Source organism: Herpailurus yagouaroundi, unplaced genomic scaffold, assembly GCF_014898765.1.
Source record: "Herpailurus yagouaroundi ecotype Mexico unplaced genomic scaffold, PumYag 164, whole genome shotgun sequence".
NCBI classification, from domain to species: Eukaryota; Metazoa; Chordata; class Mammalia; order Carnivora; family Felidae; genus Herpailurus; species Herpailurus yagouaroundi.
In genome coordinates, this window is record NW_024412405.1 from 32,692,926 (window position 1) to 32,709,816 (window position 16,891).

A 16,891-nucleotide genomic window follows, 5' to 3' on the forward strand; every position below is an offset into this window, starting at 1 on the left:
AAAAACGTAACACAGAGGGCTTATTCCTATACTCTTTCCAGGATCCATTCCACTTACAGCGCTCAATAAAAGGTAGATACTAATAGCAACAATTGGTCTATGAAAAGATGTTACATATGGAGGGTACAGTATACTTGGGCATCAGAGTTTTTAATAGCTAAATGCCCCTATTTAATAAAAACAAAGAGGATGTATTCTTTAAAATAACTTAAAACTTTTTTGTTGAAGAGCTCAATTTTAAGCGCAGGGCTTTCATTGTGTATTCTGTATATCACTTCATTGGAAATGTTGAAAATACCAGAGACTGATATTTTCCCACAGACTTCTTCCAAGCAAATGTCGAGGGAAAATCTCTACAAGGGGTATGTACTCAAGATGCAAGAACTGACTGATGTATTAACTAATCTTATTATGGTAATCATTTTGCAATATATATGAATATCAAATCATCACATCGGATACCTTAAATTTACACAATGTTATATGTCAGTGATACCTCGGTAAAGATGAAAACAGTAAGATATAAGTACTTACTTAGATTATGCCTAATGCAGAGCACACTGCCTCATATATCTAAATACAAAGTAACTAATTGGCAGCCGCCTCCAGTGGATTCCATGATGAGCTGAATGGCTTCACTAGCTCCCCATTCCTTCTGTCTGCCCTTCCTCTCCTACTTACTCCTTCACGTCACTCTCTTCTGGCCACATGGTAACAGCATTACTGCAGTTCCATTATTTCCACCAACAGAACCTCTGGGAATACCAGGGCTCTACTCTTGCCACTTATTTTTATAACAAACATAACACAACATAAAGAGTGAACCTTGCTGTAAATGATGGACTTTAATTAATAATAACAACATATCACTCTTGGCTATTAATTGTAACAAATGTACCACACTAATGCAAGATGTTAATAATAGGAAAAACTGGGGGAGGACGGTCAGTGAAAACTCTCTGTGCTTTCTGCTCAGCAACACTGCTTAAGAAATAAAGTCCGTTAATTTTTAAAAATAACACCAAAGAAAATTATACTCAGTGTCCAAATTATATGAAATGTTTCAAGGTATCTGAAAATATTCTGAATTCCAGAGCTCAGTTTTATCTTTTGCCATTCCCACCACAGGGGTTTCAAATTAATTAACTAACTAAATAATAAATTAGAGTAACATTTGAGATTTCTTCTACAGCTTTTCAGTTTTTAATATTTATCTCAAGGAAGAAGTGTCTGTTTGCAACGTAGCTTCTGTAATGGATACGATGTCCCATTATGAAAAGGAAAGGAAAACACTTAAAGAGATTTCTTAAGGTAGTTGTCAAAGGCAGTTTGTTTGTAATCTAATAAGAAGCATATGACAAGTAAGTATTTTAAATAACTGGAATTATTTATTCCAGGCAAGTGATGGAGGTTTTTATTATTTCTTTACTCCAAACTCATAACCATACACCAACTACGCAATATGTTTATCCGGCACTTAATGCACTCATTTTAGGTCTCCTGCCTCCTTCCTTCTTTCACCACTTCTGTTTTCTCTGCACTTTCTCCCCCATGACTCAACATTTAAAGGAGAATTTCTAGGGGCACCTGGGTGGCTCATTCGGTGAAGTGTCTGACTTCAGCTTAGGTCATGATCTCATGGTTTGTACATTCAAGTCCCACACCGGGCTCTGTGCTGGCAGCTCAGAGCCTGGAGCCTGCTTCAGATTGTGTGTCCCTCTCTCTCTGCCCCTCCCCTGCTTCCACTCTGTTTCTCTCTCTCTCTCAAAAATAAGTAAACATTAAAAAATTTTTAAATAAAGAAGGATTTCTATAGAGACTCCCAGCTATGGGTTTCAGATGTCATATTTTGTTGGCTCAGATCCAGATAATGCAATGCTTTGACTCACAGTTGTGGCAATGCTGCCTGGTGGCAACACAGAATTTGAATTGTTTTAAATTGTTTTGGGTTCTTTGGCTTTCATCCTTTTGTATTGCTCCTGAAGAGGCCTAAACATCCAACCGACTGCTACTAATAACAACAATGACAACAAAAATGGCAATATTTGTGTAACATTAACTTGGAACTTGACTCATTTGGTAAGACATTGTCTTGTTCACCAGCTTCATTTATTTTTACTTTGTGCTAAAAAGATTTCTTGACAGATGATCCTGGAGTGCCTGAAATAGAAATTCTCCCTTTCTGTTTATTTTACACCAATTTGGTATCTAGAATAGCCAAGTACTTCTTAACTTACACATTTTAATGAAAAGATATTTATTTGAAAAGGCTATATCTTTGGAAATACATGTAGTTTATAAGACTTCCTTTCTTAGTGGTAAGTAAATCAGAACCATCTTAGGTCTAGGTGGTATCTTGAACACGCACATGCACACACACACAGACACACACACACACACACACACACACACACACACACACACACACATACACACACCCTGCCTAGGAAAGCAAAGAGATTTTGTAATACAGATCACCACTCAATTGTAAATTCATACACATTGATTGCATGTTTCTGGAGTCAGAGTAACATCACATTTAAACAGAAGACCCTGGGGCATGTGGTTGAATAGTCACACATTCAGAGCTTACGTTTTCAATTTCTACTACCTTTTTTCTGGTCCATCTCCTAAACACACATGTCATTAAATCTTTATATAGGGTTGAAATGTTAATTTGTGAGTTCTCCCAGAATTCTTTAAAAACGATGTGCTGAAACCTTTGGAAATCACTTATAAATCCAACAACCTTTACAAACTTGTGGCAGATAAATGGGCAGTGCCTCAGTAAGGGACAGTACTCCAAACACAGGACAACTTCACACGGGAAAGTTGCCGCGAAAGACCGGGCAGGCCCCAATCCCGCTTTTCTTCCTGCATAGCCCATGATTACTATGCCTGGAGAATCACTGATAAAAGCCATGTGTGGAGTCTTTGTGTGATTAATGAGTCTCAGGCTGGTGCAAAGCACCCCGAGATTTGTCATCCCTGGATTCACGTTAGCAAGAATGAATTCCAGCCAATGTTCAAAGTCAGAATGCAGCATCCTCCAAGTGGCCTGAGAAACTTGTGGCTCTCTGGCTGCCATCATCTGTCCACTTGTTTTCAGAGACTAATCATACATTCTCTTTTTTCTTCCCTTTACAGTGAAAGAAAAATGTACATGATGGAGTAATAAAGAATATCTTCAACCGCAGGTTATGCTCTCTCTCCTCTCTCCTTGCTCCTGTTTTCATTTCTCTTCCATTTCCTCTTTATTTTTAGAGTAGAATTACCATTCTTTGTAATTACTTCCTTCCTTAGTTCTTTCTGTATACCTCTGTCCAGAGTCTGGTCTGTATTTTCTTAGGATTCAGAATCTTTCTCTGTCCAATAATCTCTCTTAATTTTTCAGCCTCTGGAGATTTCTTCTCTTTTTTTATTTCCATTATTCTTCCTTTCTTTCCTCTGTATATTGTTTTGCTTACTTGTTCTTTCACTTTGTTGTGTCCCTCCCCTCTGTTTTATACTTTGAAAGAAAATTCCAATATCTACAGCAATTGACAGTGATTCTAGAGATGATCTTGGAAAGAATTCACAATATTTTAAAATAATTCCTCTTCTTTTACAGGTATCCCAAATGGGATACTCGATTCAGTTTGCAAGTTCAGGGAATTGGCATATATGTTTTCCTGAATAAATTTACATAATGAATATAAGAGGTCTCATAAAATTTTGATGATATGAAATAAATATTATTAACTGTATGAATTATGGGAAAGCTATAAAGCAAATTCTACATACTCCTTGAGTATGGAGAAAACCATACCAGAATTCCAAATATCCACCTGATTCAGGAAGAGGAATAGGTTTGAAGCGAGTGCAATATAAAGAGCCCTATTCTCTTTCTCCTTTGTTTTACCAATGGAGTAGCAATGAACTGTGTGTGTGTGTGTGTGTGTGTGTGTGTGTGTGTGTGTGTGTTCAGGGATGAGGTAAGGGTACAGGAGGTTTTGTCATGTAATTCTAAGATTACAGCCTTTTTAAAAATGTTTATTTATTTATTTTGAGAGTGTGGGTGGGGAGAGAGGGAGTAAGCGGGGGCAGGAGCAGAGAGAGAGGGAGGGAGAGAATCCCAAACAGGCTCCACACTGTCAGCCCAGAGCCTGACATGGGGCTCAATCCCATGAACCATGAGACCATGACCTGAGCCAAAATCAACAGTTGGACACCTAACCAACTGAGCCACCCAGGTGTCCCTAAGACTATATACACTCTTATAACCAAAGACTATTCTTTGAAATTGAACTTTTATCATTTTAGTACACATTTATGCACAAAATATAAGACTAACTCAAACTTAATCCTATTATCTGTTGAACCTTTATTTAAATGAAAACTTGGTGCTTTGTATAAGATTGAAGTGTGTTCTATGCAAGAATGCTCGTGGGAATGCACAACCATTCTTCTATTACCAATACTTTAATGTTGGCACCTAATGTGCTTGGCTCTTTGAAAGCTCAAAAACCCTGCTTCTTGGAAGGCAGTTTAGCAACCACAGCCCATGCAGAGTCACATCACTTGCATATCCTTAGGCCTAACTACATTTTCTAACTCTTCCTTGAAGCCACATCCAAGAATCTTTCTGAAGGTTTTAGCAAATGGCAATTTCTCTGTGTGGTAGACAGAATAACAACCCTTCAAAATGTCCACATCCTAAATCCTGGAACCTGTGAATACATTATATTACATAGAAAAAGGAACTCAGGTAGTAGACAGAATTAAGGTTGCTAATCAGCTGATTTTCAAATAGAAGACTATCCTGGGTTATCTAGTAGGCCCAGTGTAATCACAGGTCCTTAAAAGTGGAAGAGAGAGGAAGAAGAGGAGGTAAGAATGATGTGATACAATGTGAGATGAACTTTATTAGCCATTGCTAACTGCTCTAGTTAGCAATAAATACGTTGAAGTCCTAACACCAAGTACCTCAGAATATGGTATTATTGGGAAATAGGGTCTTTGAAAAGGTAATCAAATTAAAATGGAGTCATTAGGGCTCACCCTAATGACTGGCATTTTTATAAAAAGAGGATATTTGGACACAGAGACACATGCACAGATGGAAGACCATGTGAAGGGACAGGGAAAACACCATGTGAAGGTAGAAGATTGAAGTTGCATATGCAAGCCAAGAAGTACCAAAAATTACCAACAAACCATCAGAAGCCAGAGAGATGCATGGAACTGACTCTCCCTCACAGACCACAGCAGGAATCAAACCTGCAAACATCTTGATATCAGACTTCTAGCCTCTAGAACCGTAAGACAATACACTGCTGTTATTGTGAGCCACCCATACTGTGGTTCTTTGTTATGGCAGCTCTAGGAAACTAAGACATTGGGTTTCAAGAAGGAAGGGATCAGAGAGCCAATAAATGTGGGCAGCCCCTAGGAGTTGGAAAAGAAGAGGAAATGGCTTCTCCTCAACAGTCTGCAGAAAGGAATACAGCCCTGCTGACACCTCGATTTTAGCTCTGTGTTTTGGACTAAATGTTTGTGTCCCCCCAAATACATGTTGTTTTTTAAGTTTATGTATTATTTTGAGGGAGAGAGGGGTAGGACAGAAGTAGGGGAGGGATAGAGGGATTGAGAGAGAGAGAGAGAGAGAGAGAGAGATTGAGAATCCCAATCAGGTTCCATGCTGTCAGCACACAGCCTGATGCCAGGCTCCATCCCACGAACTCAAGAGATCATGACCTGAGCTGAAACCAAGAGTCAGATGCTTAACTGACTGAGCTACCCAGGCGCCTCTACTTAAGCCAAAGTTCTAACCCACAGTGTGACTGTGTTAGAGATAGGGTCTGTGGGGAGGTGATAAAGGTTAAATGAGTTTATAAGGATGGAGTCATAGGGCTGATACCCCTCATAAAAGTGCGCTCTCTTTCAATGCCATCTGAGGACACAAAGAGAAGGCAGTCAAGAAGAGAGCTCTCATCAGAAATCAAACTGACCAGCACCTTGATCTTTGGTTTTTCAGCCTCCAGAACTGTGAGAAAACAAATTTTTGTTGTTTAGGTCACAGAGTCTGTGATATTTTTTTTAATATTTCAATCGCACATTTTTTAAAGTTTATTTATTTACTTAGAGAAAGAGAGAGAAAGCAAGCAGGAGAGGGGCAGAGAGATGGAGAGAGAATCCCAAACAGGCTCCACAGCTGTCAATGCAGAGCCCAATGCAGGGCTCAAAATCATGAACTGTGAGATCATGACCTGAGCTGAAATCCAGAGTCAGATACTTAACCAGCTGAGCCACCCAGGCACCCCTGTGGTATTTTGTTATGGTAGCCTAGCTAACAAAAACATCTAGTGAGATCTATATTGGACTGCTGACCTCTGGTACTATACTATAAAAAATCTATGTTGTTATAAGCACTAAATTTTAGTAATTTGCTGCAGCAGCAATAGGAAACTCATACTTCCCTATGTCATTAAATTTCTGGTAATGTAGCTTCCATGCTAGTTGTTAGCTTATCTTTAAATTATCTTATCTTAAAACACACTCTAATTGGAGCATCCATGTAGACCTTAGATCAGAAATGCAGCAAAGGAGTGATGGCCAAGGATTACAAAATACTGCACAACCATTATTACCTTCATCTCACAAGTTCAGGTTGTATTTATTTTTCTTAAAAAAAAAAACCTTTTAAAAGACAGTTATGAAATAATTCTTCTTACTAAGAAAACCTGTTGATTTGGTAACTTAAAATTCCATGAATGCAATATTTTAAGAAAAAAAGTCAAATGATATGGTAAATTATTGCTATGTGTGGAATGTTTCACACCTATAATTTTATCTGAAGGCTATAAATTTTTCTTGTTGCCCATGAAGCATGCATAAAGCATAGAATTAGCATTTTGAAGAATACCAAGGTAGAAAATATACCTTGGCAGACACTGTGGAACATTTAATACAAATAACCAAAGGTCTAAAAGGCTGCAAACTAAAGTAACATTTTACCATAACCAATAACTTCAGAGTGTCCAGTAAACCCAAAGCTATATACTCTTGAAATTCCACAATTTGTCGACTTAGAAAGTTTATAGTTTAGATATCCTCATATTTCTTCCAATTCTGTCATGTAGTAACTGAGTAGCTTTGAGTAAATACTTAATTCCTCTTCTTTAAATACTAATACCTTTAAACTTCATAAAATGAATAACTTAACTCTTTATTTTTATACTTTAACATCGTCAAACTTCTATTTATGTGAAAGTTTTACTTACGTTGTTTAGTTTACCCATGTAATATGTTCAACACTATGCTAACACAGAATGAGCTCTTTATATCTTAACTACTATTACCATATCCCCAGAAGGTTGTGTCAATTAGCATTTGCTGCATAACAAATCATTACAAAATATATTGGCTTAAAATAATTTCTGCTTATTTAGCATAGGATTCCGTAGGCCTTCTGGGTGATTGTTTTTTCTGGATCAGTTCAGCTAATTTTGCTGAGCTAGTGACTATTGTCAGCAGGAAGCTTGATGAGGCTGGAGGAACTAGGATTGCTTCAATCTCATGCCTGACATGCTGTGGGCTCAAGCAATGGGGATGATTGAACCAGTGGTTCATCATTCAGCAAGATATCCTGGGTTTTATCATATTATGGTCAATCACAAAGTTCCTAAGGATAGCAAGAGGGTCAGCATCGTTGTATGTGAGGTTTTCAAACTTCTGCTGGGATCATGCTTGCTAATGTGCCATTGGCCAAATCAATGCCGGCCTAAAGTGAGTACAGCTGAGTACTACCAAAGGTCATGGATGGGGAGCTATAATTTTTGGTCATTTTTCCAATCAACCACAAGTGTGAGACTCACACATATTGCATTACTCAACATCTTCCTTGATATGTCTCATTTGCATCCTGACTTAATATGTAATATCTAAAGCTCACCTTGCTAATTTTCTAGGGTTTTACGATATCAAATGATTTTCCTCTGACTTATTCATGCTAGACTACCGGAGGACATCCCTGACTGTTCCTTTTCCTTTCTATAATATCCGGTCAATAGCCAATTTCTTTGGATTTTTATCTTTTTCAATTTTTTTAAATCATTACATTCTGTCTCTACCCCCACAACTACCACCCAAATTCATGCCACCATCATCTCTTGCCTAGAGATGTAACTTGCCAATTGCAATAGTTATTGAAATAGACTTGCATCCTTTCTCCTATTCAATCTGTCTCTAATAGTATAGATATATAGTCTATAAAATACATGTCTAATTATGTCACATCACTGCTAAAAAACTTTCACTGATATATACTGGAAATTTGAAAAATGTGGAACTTGTATGGAGGAAATAGAAACAAGAAGACTAATATTTCAAGAAGGTAGATAGTGATAAAACTTGGGGAGAGAGAGAGAGAGAGAGAGAGTGTGTGTGTGTGTGTGTGTGTGTGTGTGTAGAGGTTATTTTTGAATGATGAGACATGAGTGTGTTTATAAGTAAAAATGCTTGGAAATGAAGGGAAGGAAGAACCAAGGGAACAAAGTCCAGGAGGAGTCAGAAGAGATGGAATCCAGAACATCGGTGGGAGTCTGGGGTCAGATGACATAGGCTGATCCATGTGTTTGGATTTTATTCAGTAGGTAATTAATACACAACGTCTGGCATATAGTATGTAATTAAACAATTGTGAATAAATGAATAAATCAATAACAAAGATTTTGATGAGGAAAATGATATAATGCCACTTGTTTTCCAAAAAGTAAATCTGGCAAAGGAGAATCAAGTAAGATGATCTTGAAAAAGTGAGGGATTTGAGTTGAAGAAACTATTTGGGCAGTAAGTACATTATTTTGTATGAACAATAACAAGGGCCTAGACTAGGACTGAATAAAGGGAGAACAATGACAGTATCCAGGAGACACATCATAGGGAGAAGGAGACCTAGCAAGAGTTTTGTGGTCACCTGATGAAAAACAAAAATAGAAGGGTGTGAACTGCATTTAGACAGATTACCAAGTTTCCAGACAAAGAGACTGAATATTGTTGAAGGAAAAAAGGAAGAAACACATTTGAGGGTTGTTGAGAAGATGATCAAGTCCATTTTAGACCTACTGGGTTTAGAACCAGAGCGAGGCTTCATGTCCTTAGAAAAAAGCTGGGATAAAGTTTCTTGCTTCCATGTTTTTCATTCCATTTTTTTCAGCCTGGGATGCCTTTGCTCTACTCCAACTGTTTAATTCTTATTCAACCATTAGGACATCTTTTAGTTCCTTGGCCCTGAACTCCTAGGATTTTTACCACTTTTCCAATCTTCTTTGACAATACTTTGTTTGACAACTCTTTTTTTTAACCAGTTACTTCACAAGGTCTTACATTATAGTGAGTTTACATGTCTGCATCTCTCACCAGACTGGAAACTACTTGGGATGAGTGGTGGAAACTAAGAAATTATCTCTTATTACTGGGCATCATTTAAAATTTTTGTTTATGCTTTACTCATAAATAACAGAATAGGTATGCTTTTTATAGGGCACAAGAGAACCAAATATGCAGGCAAATTAAATGTGTACAGAAGAAGATTGTGAAGAAGTTAGTATAATACATTTGATAGTGAAAGTGCATTGAATCATTATTATTTATTTCCATGATAAATTAAGAAAAGCACTAAACAAAAGTCATAAAACTTGAGATTGAATCCTGTTCCCTTGCTGTTTGGCTCTACTGAAGAAAGCTGATAAAACTCCTTGGCCTCAATTTTTCTTATCTACAAAATGACATTGAATGGTCTCTAAAATCTTCAAGAATTTTTCACTTGCTACCATTTTTGGCTTTGACTAAGTATATAGGTAAAACAAATAAAATACCCTGATCTAAAGGAATCAGAAGGTATGTACTAGAGTCAGAATGCACTACAGTGAAATAACAACATTTTCCAGGTCCCACTGCAAACTTCTGGATCTTATAAATCTTCACCCAGAGGGACACAGTTGCAAGTGATACCATCTGAATGTTCCTGACATTTAGGGATTACAATTACCCACTCTCTGTTCCAAGCCTTACTTACATAACTGTGGAACATTTCTGCACATAGTCTGAAGAAAGATAGTATATGTGTAAGGGCACACCAAACTTGACCATCAAATTTTTAATTTGTATGTGTAATAATGGAACTCCCCATTATGACATGATGACTTGGTTCTCCCTGCTCCTCTGCACTAAATATAACTATAAACTCTGGAAACAAACCAACAGACAATCAAAGAACTTTAAAAATTGGAAGAGGAAGTTGAATTGGTGAGAGATCCCAGGGCTAGAGAGCAGCACAATAGCAGGACATCGTGTAAGCCCACAGCCACCAGAAGAAGGTAGGCCTAGTGTTTCTTGGTTTCCAAACTAGCAACAAAGGGTATCCCAGATAAATTCATTCTTACCGGATATCCAATGAGAGGGCCTCTGACAACACCAGGTGCATCCAGTAGAACCAGCAAGAGGGATCAACTGGAAGTGCTACTGTTAATAAGCAGCTAAAGAAGGTATTCCCTTTTGCCACTGGTCCTATGACTCTGATCTCCCCCCCAGAAAAACCATGCTTCCAGGAGATATGGCAAGGTGGTTAGCACCACAACAAGTACCCAGACCAGGAGTTTCTCATCTCTTTAGCCAGGCTTGAGATTCTCCTCTCCCATCTGAAGACTCTGTGCAGCTGGAGGGCACCAACATAGGGGATCACGCCCCAACAAACACTCTCCCTGGAAAACCCTCTCTGTCCTTCATACGCAGGGGGTAACACACCACTACAAGCTCTCAGCTCAGGAAGCACTGTTTTGTCTCATGGGCCCAAGAATCCTTTCACCAGTCTAGCAGGAAAAGGCAGTCTGGCTGGTAAGCTCCTTCAGATTTCTCAAGTGGCATCACTGGGGACCAGTAAAGTCCCAGTGACATGAAATAAACCAAACGGACCAACATAGCACCACATAGTTTCTGAAAACTAGACTTTATTTGAATCATTATCACTTCTCAGTCTTTTGGCTAAGATTACGTGTAACTGAATTGTTAAAGAAGACTAGGGCTTGCATGCCAACCCTAAACAGGGTGTCTTTCTGTTAAAATAAAATAATTTAAATAAAAGAATTTAAACAGAGTCTTCATATACAGTAGCCAAAATGTTCAAAATAACAATAAAAAATCATCATCATATCTAGAACCAGGGAGAACTGCAACCTGAATGCAAAAAGATAATCAACTAATGCTAACAGTGAAATTAATAAAATGTTGGAATTATCTCACAAGGATTTTAAAGTAACCATCATAAAAATGTGTTAACTAATAATTATGATATATCTTGAAATGAGAAACAGAAAACCTTAGAAAAGAAACAGAAGTTAGAATTAAAAAACAAATGGAAACTATAGAATTGAAAAATACAATAAGTTTTAAAAACTCAATGGATGGGCTCAATAGTAAAGTGGAGATGATGGCAGATAGATCTGAGTTTGAGGGCAGAACAACAGGACTCAGCCAATCTGAACAACAGAGAATATAGGCTAAACAACAACAACAGCAACAAAAATGAGCACATCTTCAGGGATTTGTGAGACAATAACACAAGATCCAACATTCTTATCCTTGGAGTCCCATTGAGCAGCAAAAGATATAAGAGTTGAAAAAGTAAAGAAATAAAGTCTGAAAATATCTCAAATTTGGCAAAAGAAACAAACCTACAGATTCATGAAGTTGAGGAAATCCACATCAAGACACATCATAATTAAACTTCTGAAACTAAAGCAAAGAAAATATCTTAAAATGAGTCAAAAAAAAAAAAATGACAGCTTACCTGAGTCTATGGTGGTCATTAGGAAGTGACACAATGTTTGTTTAAATGCTGTAATAGAAGAACAGTCAATCATGAGTTTGAGTTTTATCCCTAGTGAAACTATCCTCGGGAACTAAGGGGTAATAAAAACATTCTCAGATGAAGAAAAACTAAAAGGTTTTTCACTATCAGACTTTACCTTAATGATTAAAGACAAAGGCTGATGCTGTGATACCAGTACCGTTTGTATCAGTACAGTTTTGTATCAGGTTTTATACAGCAACTTGCCATAAAGAATTTCAATTCCATGGGAAGGAGGTCTATTTAGATAATTTCAGTAAAAGAGAGTGAAGCAAAATGATAGAACCATTCATAGGGTGCTATGGAGCACACAAAGTGGGTGCATTAGGCCCAAGCATTGGTGCTTGGAGGAGATGATGTCCAAGTGAATCTTGAACCAAATGAAGAAAGTAGCTTGAGAGAAAATTTTGGAGAAAAAAAAGAATAGAAAGTGGGGAGCTAGCCATAAGTAGGTATTTCTTAAACAGAGAACAAAAGCTTTTGCTTAGGACAGAGCACAGGATAATACTGAGCAGGTGTTAGGGAAGTGGCATGTAATGCTTTAGAAAAGGAATTTTTAAAACAGAAAAGATGTAAAAGGATTTCATTGTGGATTATTCATGAAATAACCAGAGTCTGGACAAATCACTTAATGGAAATGCAGATGGTAGGAACTTACTGGTTTCAATGGAAAAAGAATTCATTTGCTTTGTCAAGCTATTGTACTTAGCAGCAAAAGAAAGAAAAACATCAAAAACTACCCTTCAGGGACCTTGTAATTTTCTGCAATGGGAAAGTTCCTAATTTCTTCCTAAAATAGCCCTATGGCCCCTCTTTTCTTTTTAACATTCAAATGACAAATTTTTAAACTTAAGAAAAAATAAATTCAATGGGTAGTTTGTGATAAAGTTGTCTTCTGTTTGTGTGAATGGAAAATTTGTATTCCCTTTCCCTTTCCTTTATTTAAAAACAACAACAACAATAACAACAACAACAACAACAACAACAACAACAACAACGTTAATGTTGTAGAGCAAAACTTTTTGCAACTTAGCTACCAGAGGAATTTTATCCTTTACACTAAAATTACAACGGGTTATAAAATTATTTTTTATGCAGAAACATTTGTTTGCCATCAAAATGAATATGTATCTGTGATATGTACAATAAAATATAATGAAAATATAATGGTTTATGGAATTGCTGGCATATAATTTGTGGTTCTTGAACAACACATACAACAAAACGTCTTCCCAAGTAGGCCCACAATTTTGTTGAGATCACAATTTTCCTTGCTACACTGGGAGAAAAAAACATCTTTCAGTTTTTCTGATATGTTCTCATCTCCATCCCTTCTCCATTCCTATTGCTAAAAATCATAATCCATTCCCTCTCTCTGTCTATCATCTAACCAGCTGGTCACCGAATTTTTATCACCTTTATCTCCTAAATCTACTCCTTAATCTCAGTTCATTGCCCTAGTTGAACAATCATCATTTCTTATGTTACTATCATAGTAAATTCCCAGCTCACCCATGGAGCTCTAGTTTCATCGCTTCAAATTATCCTTCACAGAACTAAAAAAGTAAGTGATCTTTCTAAAAAAATGCATCTCATCACATGTTCCCTCTGTTTAAAAGTCTATAGGGGCATTCCCACCAACAGTGCCCTTTGTAGCAACATGGATGGAACTGGAGAGTGTGATGCTAAGTGAAATAAGCCATACAGAGAAAGACAGATAACCATATGTGTTCACTCTTATGTGGATCCTGAGAAACTTAACAGGAACCCATGGGGGAGGGGAAGGAAAAAAAAAAAGAGGTTAGAGTGGCAGAGAGCCAAAGCATAAGAGACTCTTAAAAACTGAGAACAAACTGAGAGCTGATGGGGGGTGGGAGGGAGGGGAGGGTGGGTGATGGGTATTGAGGAGGGCACCTGTTGGGATGAGTCCTGGGTGTTGTACGGAAACCAATTTGACAATAAACTTCATATATTGAAAAAAATTTAAAAAAAAAAGTCTATAGGGGCTCACAATTGCTTTTAGACTAAAATCAAAACCCCAAGGCATGGTCCCAGTGTTTTTGCACGATGATTCCTGATAGTCTTTTTAAGGTTTTTGAGACATTTGGGATTTGTACAAAAACAAGAACTAAAATACATATCTTCTGATACCTTCTCTGCACATAAATTTCTTTTGATAATTTCAAAAATATTAATCCATAATACCTTTTATACCATGACTGAACTCTTTCAGCAAATTCTAAAATGAAATTTAGGTCAAATAAAGATGAGTGTATATAATCAACTCTATTCACAAATCGTCTGACATTCCATAAGTGAGAAACAAAAAGTTTACTTTAGTTTTTCCCCCAAAATGTATTTGCTTTATGGAAGTTTGACCATATATATTCATTGGAACACAGACCTAACTGCAGCACCACAGACTCAGTGATAATACAAATAGTGTTTTCATAAAGGACAAGTAAATGCGCTCTCAGTAACAACCTGGTCTAGATTAGGAAGGCTGTGGCAGAAATGAGAAGGAACCAGAGACAGTTTAGATGAGTTTGGAATGATTTTACTGAGAATATAATCTATTTGTTCATTTTTTCCTGTGAGCAGAATCTTCCATTACAGGAAGAAAAATACAAAAAGAAATTAAGGCTCTTGGAACCTCTGCTATCTGTAAACCTTTAAGATTGTGTTTACCCAATTGGATTACAATGAAACATAAACATGAGGATCTGGCCATGACATTGGGCAGATATAGTAATCAGCTGGGTTCCAACTGCTGGGAAATCTCTACCAGAAACTTCTCAAGTTCACTCACAAGATGATAATTCACTCCCTAGGGCAATCGACACTTCTAAATAAAAAATCAAGAGGAGATGAATTGTATTTCAAGGTTAACTCAGCACAGTTCTCAAAGATTTAAAACAGAAACATGATCTATGTTTGGAGTCTAAGGTCTACATCCGCCTCATTATTTTTAGTGTTCCCTTAATTTTATTTACATTTAAACACTTCTTTAAATCACACACTAATATGTGCACAAATTTCGTTTAGTTTTTCCATGATGCCCCGCACAGGGTCAAACACAAAGGAAGTGTTTGATGAATAAATATTGATGGAGGGATATTAGTTAGGGTTTGTGCATTTTGCTGTTTCATAAGCATAATAAAATGATTATAGTTTCCAAAGACCTTTCAAATAATCTATCCCTTTAAAACTTTGTAACCATGAAGTAGATATTATTACATGAATCTTTCATTTTTTTATTTTTTTAAACATCTTTTTTAAATTTTCTTTTTAATGCTTATTTATTTTTGAGAGAGAAAGGCATAGAGTGTGAGGCGGGGAGGGGCAGAGAGAGAGGGAGACACAGAATCTGAAGCAGGCTCCAGGCTCTGAGCTGACAGCACAGAGCACGATGCAGGGCTTTGAACTCATGACCTGAGCCAAAGTCGGATGCTTAACCAACTGAGCCACCCAGACACCCCTAAATGAATCTTTTAAAAGGTGTAATGATGTCTGCCTCAGGGGACACTTAGAAAACAGAGGAGTCACTATCATTGCAGAGTAAAGGCTCTGCCTCTCTGCACTGTCAGAAGGGAATATGGGGTTTATATTTTAAAGAGAGTAGGTTGACTGCCCATCTAGAGTCTCAGTCATTAGGAGAGGAGATGCTGGAGAAAAACACCTTAGTCTTTCTATAACTAGTCTTAGTCTCTACTACAACTGCCACCCAAATCACTTTTACCTAATTTTTGAAGTTCTGTATTAGCTGCCTGACCAGTCTCCCTTTACTAACTGCTCCCTTCAAACCAACGTTTCCTACAATGCTTCTAAGAGTGACCTTTTAAAAATGCATATCTGAGGGGTGCCTGGGTGGCTCACTCAATTAAGTATCTAACTTTGGCTCAGGTCATGATCTTGTGGTTCAAGTGTTCAAGCCCTGTGTCATGCTCTGTCCTGACAGCTAGGAGCCTGGAGACTGCTTGGGATTCTCTCTCCCTCTCTGTCCCTCCACCACTCTTGCTCTGTTTCTGTTTCTCAAAAATAAATAAACTTTAAAAAAAATTAAAAATGCACATCTGATTTTGTCATCTCTCTGTTTTTTGGAAGTAAGCGCTTCCCACTGCTCTTAGAATAAAGATCACAGTCCTTCTAATCACATTAATGACCAATTTTGATACAAACATGTTAATGACTAATTATGAGGCAAAGTGATACAAAAGAAGGGGGACAATAATACTAGAAAACAATAACGTGGAAGATGCAAGGGGTGAATGGACTTATTTCTAAGATCTTTGTATTGTTTGGAAAGAGAGATATTGCCAAATATGTATGTTAAAAATATAGAGATGTGATTTTTTTCATATACTATAGTACAGCATTCTTAGATTTTATATTGAAAGCTATTATCTCAATTGACCTTAAGTTTGATGATACAATAATTTGTCTCTCTCCCACATGGCTAGCAACCTTCAGGACCACTTAGATGGCAGGTAAACTAGTGGACTCAAGGGCCTCCTCTGCAAGTGCCATACGTGTTCTCCAGTCAACCTCACATAATTTTAACTGATAAAACGTCATATGTGGGGAAAGTAGCCCCAAGCAGAAAGTCAACAGTTAGTGATGCATACAAAAAAAAAATAATAATTATAATAATGATTCTTGGCCTTAAAACAGAAGTTTTAGGGGCACCTGGGTGGCGTAGTGGGTTAAGCGTCCGACTTCAGCCAGGTCACGATCTCGCGGTCCGTGAGTTCGAGCCCCCCGTCGGGCTCTGGGCTGATGGCTCGGAGCCTGGAGCCTGTTTCCGATTCTGTGTCTCCCTCTCTCTCTGCCCCTCCCCCGTTCATGCTCTGTATCTCTCTGTCCCAAAAATAAATAAAAAACGTTGAAAAAAAGAAAAACAGAAGTTTTACAGGGGGGTTTATTTGCAACCTTAATGTTTGTAAAGTTTGGAACTTGCAAAGAATGGGTCTTGTGTAAATGCTAACAAACTGTTTTATGTAACTG

General features: G+C 37.4%; 1 long non-coding RNA gene across 1 annotated transcript in view; it reads right to left on the bottom strand.

Moving 5' to 3' along the window:
• Positions 1–11,611: 11,611 nt before the first annotated feature.
• LOC121037838 (uncharacterized) overlaps positions 11,612–16,891 on the bottom strand; it is a 318,740-nt gene continuing 313,460 nt past the window's right edge. The window contains exon 5 of the long non-coding RNA XR_005794019.1: positions 11,612–11,875. This is a non-coding gene — a long non-coding RNA (uncharacterized LOC121037838). The remainder of the gene's footprint in view (positions 11,876–16,891) is intronic.